The 11335-nt window shown below is 42.2% G+C and overlaps 1 protein-coding gene across 1 annotated transcript in view; it reads right to left on the bottom strand.

The window, feature by feature from the left end:
- The window catches only part of fermt1 (FERM domain containing kindlin 1), a 76877-nt gene that overhangs the window by 2748 nt on the left and 62794 nt on the right, over window positions 1–11335 (bottom strand). The gene's annotated exons all lie outside the window — the stretch shown is intronic.

Raw genomic sequence — 11335 nt, 5'->3', positions numbered from 1 at the left:
CATCTTGTCCCTTGTATTTGGCCCATTGTGTCCACATAGGTCCTCAACACCTTGTTATCTCTTAATATATCACTTTGTTACATTAGTTATGAAAGTTGTTACTTTGTTTAAAAAAAAATTATTTGCTTGAATTAAGTGCAAGATTGTCTAGTGGCATTGGAATGTTGCAATATATTAAGGACTACTATTAGAGTTCATAATTGAAGTGATGTTATAAAATAGAATTATTGGCACTTTTTATAATTTGTATATCGTCTATTCAACTTTTTTTTGGTGGGAAAAATAAATAGCTTATATTGCTGCTGAGAAAAGATGCATTTTATCAAAATTTTTCAGCTTGGACTCACTAGAAGCGTGTGCTTATTGGTTCACAAGTGGATTTGCATTATTGCATTATTCATTTGCGTTACCAAAGGCTATGGGCTAAGAGCTGGAAGATGGGATTGGTGTAGTCTGATCATTGAGGACCTATGTGGACACAATGGGCCAAATACAAGGGACAAGATGGTCACCTCCTGTGCTGTAAGTGGACTTGAATTGGTAGATGCATTGCAATGGAAAAAGCAGCAGTTAGTGCTTTACAACTTCTCTTTCAATCAGAGCCCACATGCCAATCAATCAGCAGTTTTTTACTCGTATTGTGTAAACAATGTTTCACTTTGCATTTTTATTCTTGTGAATTGTCCTGAAGAATGCAAGATTCAACAAAATGTGTGTTTTTTAATGATACTCAAGTTCTGTGCTAACAAACAATTATCAGTTTAATAGCAGTTGAATAATTTATTTTAGATTACACTTGAGGAAATGCTGAGGTTTGCCTGAATGTTTTTTTTAATTCATTTGTTGGATCATGGCTGCATCAGCATTTATTCCCCATCCCTTGTTGTCCTTTGAGAAGGTGGTGGTGAGCTGCATTCTTGAACCTCCACAGTCCATATGTTGTAGTTGACCACAATGACTTTAGGGAGAGAATTTGAGGGTTTTGACCCAGCGACAGTGAAGGAGCGTCGATATATTTCCTAGTCAAGATGGTGAGTGGCTTGGAGGGGAACATACAAGTGGTGGTGTTCCCATACATCTGCTGCCCTTCTCCTTCTAGATGGAAGTGACTGTGTGTTTGGAAGGTACTGTCTAAGGAGTCTTGGAGAATTTCTGCAGTGCACCTTGTAGATGGTACACACTGAGGTTACTGTGAGTTGATGGTGAAGGGAGTGAATGTTTGTGGATGTGTCAATCAAGCAGGCTGCTTTGCCCTGAATGGTGTCAAGTTTCCTGAGTGTTGTTGGAGCTGCTGTCATCCAGGCAAATGGATGTACTCCATCACACTCCTGAATTGTGCCTTGTAGATGGTGGTCATGCTTTGGGAAATGAGGAGTTAACTTACTCACTGCAACATTTCTAGCCTCTGATCTGCTCTTGGAGCCACTGTATTTATATGGTGCATCCAGTTGAATTCCTGGTCAATGGTAACACCCCAGGATATTGATAGTGGGGGATTCAGTGGTGGTAACACCAATGAATATCAAGGGACGGTGGTTAGATTACCTCTTATTGGAGATAGTCATTGCCTGACATTTGTACGGTGCAAATATTACTTGCCCCTTTTCAGCTCAAACCTGGATATTGTCCAACACAAACTGAAATTGCTGGAGAAACTCAGCAGGTCAGGCAGCATTTGTGCAGAGAAAGCAGAGTTAACATTTTGGGTCCAGTTGTCCTTCTTCAGAACTGATAGTAGCGAGGAAGAAATGGTATATATGCTGGAGATGGTGGGTGGGGAGGTGGTGGGGGAGATGTTAAAGGAGTAAGTGAATAGATAGAGATGGAACCCAGAGGGAGAGAAAGACAGACAGAGGGATGGATAATGGTAAGCTAGGGACAAAAAAGAGCTGCTAAGACAGGCCATAAATAGATGAAAATGGGTTGGCCATGCTGAAAGCAGCCCATGTGATGACAGGGTCTGGAATGCGGGGTGGGTAAAGGACATGGAAGAAGGTATTCAGGCCCTAAAATGATTGAATTTGATATTGGAGTCCTGAAGGTTGCAGGGCCCCCAGGTGGAAAATAAGATGCTGTCCTTCCAGCTTGTACTGAGCCTTGTTGGAGCATTGCAGCAAGCCCAAGGTAGAAATGTTGACTGGGTAACACAGTGGTGTGTTGATGCGGCCGGCAACTGGAAGCAAGGGGTCATTCCTGCGAACAGAAACTCAGGGTTCATAAAGTGATTGCCCAGTCTGTGTTTTGCCTCCCCAGTGTAGAGAAGACCACATCGTGAGCAGCCTAGGTATTGCCCAAGTCTTGCTGCACTTGGATATGGATATGTGCAATCATCCCCAGATTTGATTTTATGATGGAGGGAAGATCATTGATGAAGCAGCTGAAGATGGTTAGGCCTCAGACACTACCCTGAGGAACTTCTGCAGAGATGTCCTGGAGTTGAGATGACTGACCTCCAACAAACACAATCAGCTTCCATTGTGCTAGATATGATTCCAACCAGCAGAGAGATTTTCCCTTAATTTCCATTGACTTCAGTTTTGCTCAGTCTTCTTGATCCTACACTTGGTCAGATGCAGCCTTGATATCAATGGCAGTCACTCTCACTTCAGCTCTTTATCTATGTTTGGACCAAGGCTAATAATGCTAATGTGGCTGTGGGTAAAAATGATGACGTAACCATAGGGGCTGGACAGAGGACAGTAGCATGGAGCTGGCATGTTGCTTACTTGTGTTGTATGCAGCTGTAAAACAGTTCACAGAAAAAAATCTACTGCACCCTATGTCCAAGTCACTCATAAGAGTACTGTCACTGAATAGGAGTTGTCTAGTTCCACCACAATTCTCATAAAAATAGAGGACAAAGATCACAAAACACATTTCAAAGACAACAAGGTGCAGAGCTGGATGAACACAGCAGGCCAAGCAGCATCATAGGAGCAGAAAGGCTGACGTTTCGGGCCTAGACCCTTCATCAGAAAAGGCGGAGGGGAAGGGGGTTCTGAAATAAATAGGGAGAGAGTGGGAGGCGGTTAGAAGATGGATAGAGGAGAGGATAGGTGGAGAGGAAACAAACAGGTCGAAGAGGTGGGGATGGAGCCAGTAAAGGTGAGTGCAGGTGGGGAGGTAGGGAGGGGATAGGTCAGTCCAGGGAGGACGGACAGGTCAAGGGGGCGGGATGAGGTTAGTAGGTAGGAGATGGGGGTGCAGCTTGAGGTGGGAGGAGGGGATAGGTGGGAGGAAGAACAGGTTAGGGAGGCGGGGACGAGCTGGACTGGTTTTGGGATGCGGTAGGGGGAGGGGAGATTTTGAAACTTGTGAAATCCACATTGATACCATTGGGCTGCAGGGTTCCCAAGCGGAATATGAGTTGCTGTTCCTGCAACCTTCGGGTGGCATCGTTGTGGCACTGCAGGAGGCCCAGGATGGACATGTCGTCTGAGGAATGGGAGGGGGAGTTGAAATGGTTCGCGACTGGGAGGTGCAGTTGTTTATTGCGAACCGAGCGTAGGTGTTCTGCAAAGCGGTCCCCGAGCCTCCGCTTGGTTTCCCCGATGTAGACAAGGCTGCAATGGGTACAGCAGATGCAGTATACCACATTGGCAGATGTGCAGGTGAACATCTCCATCCCCGTCTCTTCGACCTGTTTGTTTCCTCTCCACCTATCCTCTCCTCTATCCATCTTCTATCCGCATCCCACTCTCTCCCTATTTATTTCAGAACCCCCTTCCCCTCCCCCTTTTCTGATGAAGGGTCTAGGCCCGAAACGTCAGCCTTTCTGCTCCTATGATGCTGCTTGGCCTGCTGTGTTCATCCAGCTCTGCACCTTGTTGTCTCGGATTCTCCAGCATCTGCAGTTCCTACTATCTCTGATTCACATTTCAAAGACAATTGATATCACTCCAAGGGGAGCTGATGGCCTAGTGGTATTATCACTGAACTGTTAATCTAGAGATCCAGATAACATTCTGAGGACCCAGGTGCAAATTCCTCTGTGGTGGAGTTTCAATTTAATATTTTTTAAAAATCCGGAATTAAGAGTCTAATTGAGAGCAATGAATCCATTGCTGATTGTTGGGAAAAAATGCCATGGAGTTCACTAATGTCCTTTAGGGAAGGAAACTGCTGGCCTACAGGTGACTCCAGAACCACAGCAATGTCATTGACTCTTAACTGCCCTCTCAGCAATAAGGGATGTGAAATAAGGGTCTGAGGAAGGGTCACTGGACCCAAAACGTTAACTCTGCTTTTTCCTTCACAGATGCTGCCAGACCTGCTGAGCTTTTCCAGCAACTTCTGTTTTTGTTCCTGATGCACAGCATCCGCGATTCTTTCGGTTTTTTGTAATGTGAAATAAATTCTGGACTAGTCAGTGGTGCCCATGTCCTGTGAATGAATAAACAAAAAAGCTGCTAATAATTTAATAACCCATTTTAATCTTGCATTAGCAACGCTAACCAACTTGTTCCAAAGTGATTGAAAGCTTGTTTGCGTGGCGCGATTTTTTTTGCATTTTGTTTAGCATGGCTTAAAGTAATCAAAGTAGGAGCCTGTGACAGTAATTATTGCGGTGCCAATTTGGGACTCAAACCTCCAGCTTAACACCCTCTCTTAACCTTGCCCGGCATCAGTACAACCATTCAAATTCAAAACAGCCTGTCGCCACTGGAAGGAGTAGGCATGGGTTAATGATGCATCACAATCCACATACCCATATCCTGGGGCTGTCAAATTTTTCTTTGATCGTCTTTATAAACTAAAGGAAGTTATTGTTTAATTGCTATTATATTACTGACAATCATAACTAACTGGAATGTATTCGCAGCAATTATCTATTTTTAATAAAGTGTGACTTTTTTAACAACAGCTTACGACAGAATAAAAGATATTAAATCATAGGTTTTGATAGATTGGAACTATGCTAGAGTACACGTAATGACTTTAATTTAATTTTAAAAACTTATGATGAGAAATCTTAAATGGCAACACTTCTTATGTTTGCTTTTTAGCTAACCTTAACTTCTTTTGGAAGCCATTCACTTTGGTGTAAGATTAACTTCTTTGCACACCCATTAGTAAATCTTCCAATTTCTCAATTTCATCCTTTGTTCCTGACTTCTTCCATGCTTGCGGCCTGATCATCTTCAAACAATTGACCATGGAAAGGACTGCAGACCACAAATAAACTTTGCCCCTTTTAAAAATTATTCCCACACATTTATTCCAGTAATGTCAGCATAATCTGACAAAATCAGCATAAAAATCAAGATATTTCAGACGGCAGTGAATTAAGCCCCAAAGCACTCAATGGTTGTGCTTCCCATGATTTAAGATTCAATTCTGACCTTCCCCACATCACCATGTTGACATTAGGCAATTCAAGGCATTGGTAGCACACTTCGAAAGGTCATACATTTAAAAAAAAACTCACAAAGAAGTAGACTAGCTCCACAACTGAAACCAGGTATTGGTTTAGTATAATTTCTAGTCGTTTTCAGTGATTTTAAAGTCAGGTTACTCCTAGGCAAACTTAAGGGCAGTACAGTGGCTCAATGGTTAGCACTGCCTCTGCTTCATAGTGGCCAGGACCCAAATTTGATACCACCTTCGGGGCGACTGTCTGTGCGGAGTTTGCACTTTCTCCCCATGTCTGCGTGGGTTTCCTCGGGGTGCTCCAGTTTCCTCCCACAGCCCAAAGATATACAGGTTAGGTGGAATGGCCAGGTTAAGTTGATTGCAGTGTCCAGGGAAGCACAGGATTAGATAGGATAGGAAGGGATGCCCTTTGGAGGGATCAGCGCAGGCTCAGTGGGCCAAATGGCCTTTTTCTGCACTGTAGAATTCTATGATAAGTAGAGGACCTATTTGTTAACCTTTTTTTGGTGATAAACACATTTACACTTGTACTGATATAATACCACCATTTTGTCACTCATAAGTACATCAGGGGACATTCTTTCGTGGAAAGATTGGAAAAACAAGAAACAATTTCATTCTGCTACATTTCCCAATTACATTGGTTCATTGTAGATTTTATGCTTGTAATTTGCAAACCAGTTTTATCAGAAACTGCAATGTTGATCTGTGTGGATGGTACTGTAGAAGACTCGTAACTACCTTAAGGATCAGGTAACAGCTCTATCAGTTGCCTCGAATACATGAATAGGAAAGGTTTAGAAGGATATGGGCCAAATGTAGGAAAATGGGGTTAGCTTGGATGGACATTTTGGTCAGCATGGACCAGTTTGAGCTGAAGGGTCTGTCTCCATGTTGTAGGACTTTATGATTCTCAAGCAAAATCCTGCGGATACTGGAAGTCTGAAGCAGACACAGACAATGCTGGAGAAGTTCAGCAGGTCTGGAAGCACCTGTGGAGACAGAAATGCAGTTAATATTTTGAGTCTGGTATGACTCTTCTTCCTCTGTCACTTATCCACAGGCTTATGCCTACATCTTAGGTCTCTATTCTTGTACCTTTGCCCAAGTTCTCTTTGATCCACCGTCAACCTTGACCTTCAACCTGCTGTGATCTTGTTGAGTGTTGGAGCAGGCTCGAGGGTCTGCTCCTACTCCTAATTCATGGGTTCCTTTGTATCTCTCTAAAAAAATTGCCGATTAACGGCAGCTGATTCTGAATCTTCCCTTTTACTTGCTTCTATGATTTGTTAAGATGCAATCTTCACTGCTAACCCCCGTTCACCTATCCAAATCTGCAGCTGAAATTATGCTAGGAGCTAGGGAAACCAGGCTGCAAATAACATCCTTCCGTTGTGGTCACTCAAACCTTAGCAATAACCAGAGGAAATACAACGCTTTCCTTTCTATTATTGAGGATGTACGCTTCGTAGTTGGGGAACCCAGCACCAATGGAATCTTACGTGAAAAAAGAAAAGATTTGAAATATTTCCATTCATATAACACTCTTCATGATTACGAAATGTCTCAAAGACAATAAAATACTTTCTGAAGCTTCTTTTGCTGACACGAGGCATCATGCTCAGGAAAGGAACTGAGAAATTTGAAGGGGATATTCACAATCCCAACAAAGTGAAGTACCACAACTTCACTTTCAGATTTGGAATCATAGGCTGTGCCACTCAAATAAAAGCACAAATATTAACTTCAGCCCATTCATGTGCATCTAATATGAACTAGCTAGCGTGTGTAAAGTCAGATGATATCAGTGCTCAATGTAATATTTGGTTCTGTTGGAAGAGTAGTGTATGGTTCACCACCAAATTTGCTCAAGCATTTCAAATAGTCTATTGTACAAGTCTGTCTGCCGCCATCCCTCATTCTGTAAATAATTTCATTCTCCTTTGTACTGTTATTCATCTATGTTGCATCAAAGCAATAGGAATGTATACGGTAAATGCCTGACTCGTCAGTGCATGCTCTCCTGCAGTCTGGTAATTGTTCCTTCAGGAACCACAAGGTAACTGCACATGGTTGAATTAATTTAATCGACAAAAGAACTCTGGAGTATCTTGGCTTCTGAGAAACAGCCTGGCCCCACGAGCAATTAGCCTCATGGCCATTAAATATCTCCCTCTTGTCTTTGTAAGCAAAATAAAACACATTATTCAAGGTGTGGTCTCCCCAGATACTGTACAGTATAAATATCACTTTCTCTCACTTGTACCCTGTTGGTTATGTAGTTTAACACCCTAACGGCATTGCTTCTTGCTTCTGAATTGGTTGGATATATCGAATGTCAAATCTACAAATTCTCCCAGAGCACTGTTAATATCACCTTTAAGTATTTCAAAAACATTCATGACGGCTACATACTGTTCAGTTTCCTTCCTAAGGATGGTACTAAATCAGTAATAAAAATGACTGTGTAGCTTTTTATCTGTCATTGTTCTGCCAACTTAGACATTTCATCGATATTTTCTTTCATTTATGAGCTGTTCTGAATCCACTGCCCATCCTAATTTTCTCTTCTTCTTCTGGCTTTTCCCATCTTACACGGGTTGCCACAATCTTGTTTGATCACCTTGATGCCAATCATTGTTGTGAATTTGGCAGGTGGTTTTTGTAGTTGGATATCCTTCCTAATGCTCATCTTTGCTTCTCCTATTTTAGTACTAATAATCAAATGTAACTATTTACACTGGCACCAGAGTGGAAGGATTAAAGGGGATTGACCTGATGGGTCAAAGTAATCCTCAGAAATGATTCTCCCCCACTGCCTCTGCCCCTTAGCCTTACCCAATGCTGAGTTTCCCACAGAGCACAGTCCTGCCCCCGCTGTAGGTAAAATACCAGCGGTGGCAGGATGTAACCCTTACATGACCTCTGATTTGTCAATGAGCCCAAGGATGGAAGGACAGTGTTACAACTCCTCTTCCCTTGACTCCTAAAATTTTGGACAGTTTAGTGGTGGCAGGTAGCGAGTAGGTCAACCCCTGGATTTTACATCCTCTCACTGCCTCAAACCCATCTCGGAACAACGTGAATTCCAATCCTACTATCTCAATTGCTGGCAGCTAACAGCACAGGAGCAGGCCTTCGGCCCACCAAGACTGTGCTGACACTTGATGTCTTTCTAAACTACATACCTTTTCCCGCTACATGGTCCATATCCTCCTTTTCCCTGTCTATTCATATATCTGTCAAGATGCCTCTTAAACATTGCTACTGTATCTGTCTCCACCACCTCCTCGTGCACATTCCAGGCACTTACTACCCACTGTGTAAGAAACATGCCTCTCATGACTCCTTTAAACTCCCCTTTTATGCTAAACATATGTCCCCTAGAAATGAACATTTCTACCCTGGGAAGTAGATTCCAATTATCCATTCTATCCATGCGTCTCATAATTTTGTATCTATCAGGTTGCCCCTCATCCTTTGATGTTCAAGTGAAAACAAACCAAGTTCGTCCAATCTCTACTCATAGCTAATACCCTCCAAACCAGGCAGCAACCTGGTAAACCGTTTCTGAATCCTTGCCAAAGTCTCCATTTCCTTCTTGTAGTGTGGTGACCAGAATTGTACATAATCTTCCAAATGTGGCCTATCCAAAATTCTATATAGCTGCAACATGACTTGCCAATTTTTACATTCTATGTCCTGATCAATGAAGGCAAGAATGCTATAGGCCTTCTTGACCACCTTATTCACTTGTGTTGCCACTTTTAGGGAACTGTGGATCCATACACCTGGATCCCTATTTATGTTGATGCCACTAAGAGTTCTGCCATTTACTGTATGCTTCCCTCCTGCATTAGATCTTCCAAAATGTCTCACCTCTAATTTGTCCAAATTAAACTCTATCTGACATTTTTTCATCTAGGTTTCAAGTGTACCTATATCCTGCTGTATCCTCTAACAATCCTCCTTACTATCTGTAACTCCCCCAATCTTTGTGTCATCTGCAAACTTACTGATTAGGCTACGTACATTCTCCTCCAAATCATTTATGTAAATAAAACAAATGACTGGGGTCCCAGCACTGATCCCTGTGGAATACCACTACTCACAGATCTCCAGTCAGTAAAAACACTCTTCCACTGTTATTGTCATCAATGGCTAAACCAGTTCTGTATCCATCTTACCAGCTCACTGCAGATCCCATGTCACTTCACCTTTTGTATCAGCCTGTCATGAGGGACCTTGTCAAAGTTCTTGCTAAAGTCCATATGGACAACATCTACTGCCCTGTCCTCATCAATTATCGTTATCACCTCCTCAAAAAGCTCAATCAAGTTTCTGAAACTTCCCCACACAAAGCCATGCTGCCTATTGCTATTAAGTCCATATGTTCCCAAATATGAGTAAATACTAAGCCTACGAATCTTCTCCAATAATTTTCCTACCACTTGGGTAAGGCTCATTGGCCTATAATTTCCCAGTTTATCCCTGTTGTCATTCTTAAAAAACGAACAATATTGGTTATTCTCCAGTCCTCTGGCACCTCTCTGATGACGAAACAGGGCACAAAGATTTTGTGCAAGGCTCCAGAAATTACTTCCCTTGCCTCCCTCAGTATTTTGGGATAGATCCCATCAGGCCCTGGGACTTGTCTACCTTAATGCTTTTTAAAACACCCAAGACCTCCCCTATTTTTATACTGACATGCCCTCGAATATCAAAATACCTCTCCCGAGACTCACCATCCACTATGTCCTTCTCCTTTGTGAATACTGATGCAAAGTATTCGCAAAAGACCTCACCCACTTCCTCCGGCTCCACACATAAATTCTCTCCTTTGTCCTTAAGTGGATCTATCCTTTCCCTAGCTACCCTCTTTGCTCCTTATATATGTATAAAATACCTTGGGATCTTCCTTAATCCTGTTTGCCAAAAATATTTCATGGCCCCTTTCAGCCCTCCTAATTCCTTGTTTGAGTTCTTTCCTTTTATTTTTGTATACATCGACGGCTCTGTCTGTCCTCAGTTTCCTAAAATGAATCTTTAAAATGAACCCTGAGGGATCAATCCCACTACGTTTTACTGGTAGGTTGGTTGTTAGACCCTGATTTGCCTATAATCATGAGGTCTCTGTCTGTATTTAGTGGTGCCCCTACCGACTTATAAAAACGTGCCTGATTAAAATGGGAATCGGTGGGATCAGGATTTTAACTATCCACACGCTCCACTTCTGTTGGAGTGCTTGGTAATCGTTGCTATTTATCTCAATGTTTTGTATTTTAACATTTGTGTCTTGCATATAAACAAATGTCAGTTTATAGGTTCTCCTTTCCATGTTATGCATTCAACCGATAAATTGATTGTGGTATTAATAAGTAATCAGCTGCAAGAGTGATGTTAAATTTACTGTTGAATTGTTGAAGAATTCTCTCCATAATTCTGGCTTCAGGCAAATATTCTTTAATACAATGTTCACCCTCATTTCTGCACTGTTATGTTGCACTTCTTTTAAGGGAGAACAAAACTCAAATGTTTCAAGTAGGTCAGAAAATGACCCTTCATTTGTTGAAAGACAACAAGAACAGAAGATGTTGAAGTCAGAGATAACACCGTGTGGAGTTGGAGGAACACAGCAGGCCAGGCAGCATCAGAGGAGCAGGAAAGTTGACGTTTTGGGTCTGGACCCTTCTTCAGAAAAAAATGTTGATCTCTAGGCACAGTTACAGCGAATTTGAGAGAACTCTGCACAAATTGAACCCTGACCTATTTAAATGTAGTAATTTGGTAATGAAGATCTTGGGTATTGCTGACAAAAAGACACATTGTATTGAAGAGAGATAGTAGGAACTGCTGATGCTGGAGAATCTGAGATAACAAGGTGTAGAGCTGGATGAACACAGCAGGCCAAGCAGCATCAGAGAAGCAGGAAAGCTGATGTTTCAGGTCTGGACCCTTCTTC

The sequence above is a fragment of the Rhincodon typus genome, chromosome 9 (assembly GCF_021869965.1).
Source record: "Rhincodon typus isolate 14 chromosome 9, sRhiTyp1.1, whole genome shotgun sequence".
In the NCBI taxonomy this organism is placed as follows: Eukaryota; Metazoa; Chordata; class Chondrichthyes; order Orectolobiformes; family Rhincodontidae; genus Rhincodon; species Rhincodon typus.
Note: the sequence above shows the minus strand (reverse complement) of the source record. Positions and strands in the feature narration are given on the sequence as shown.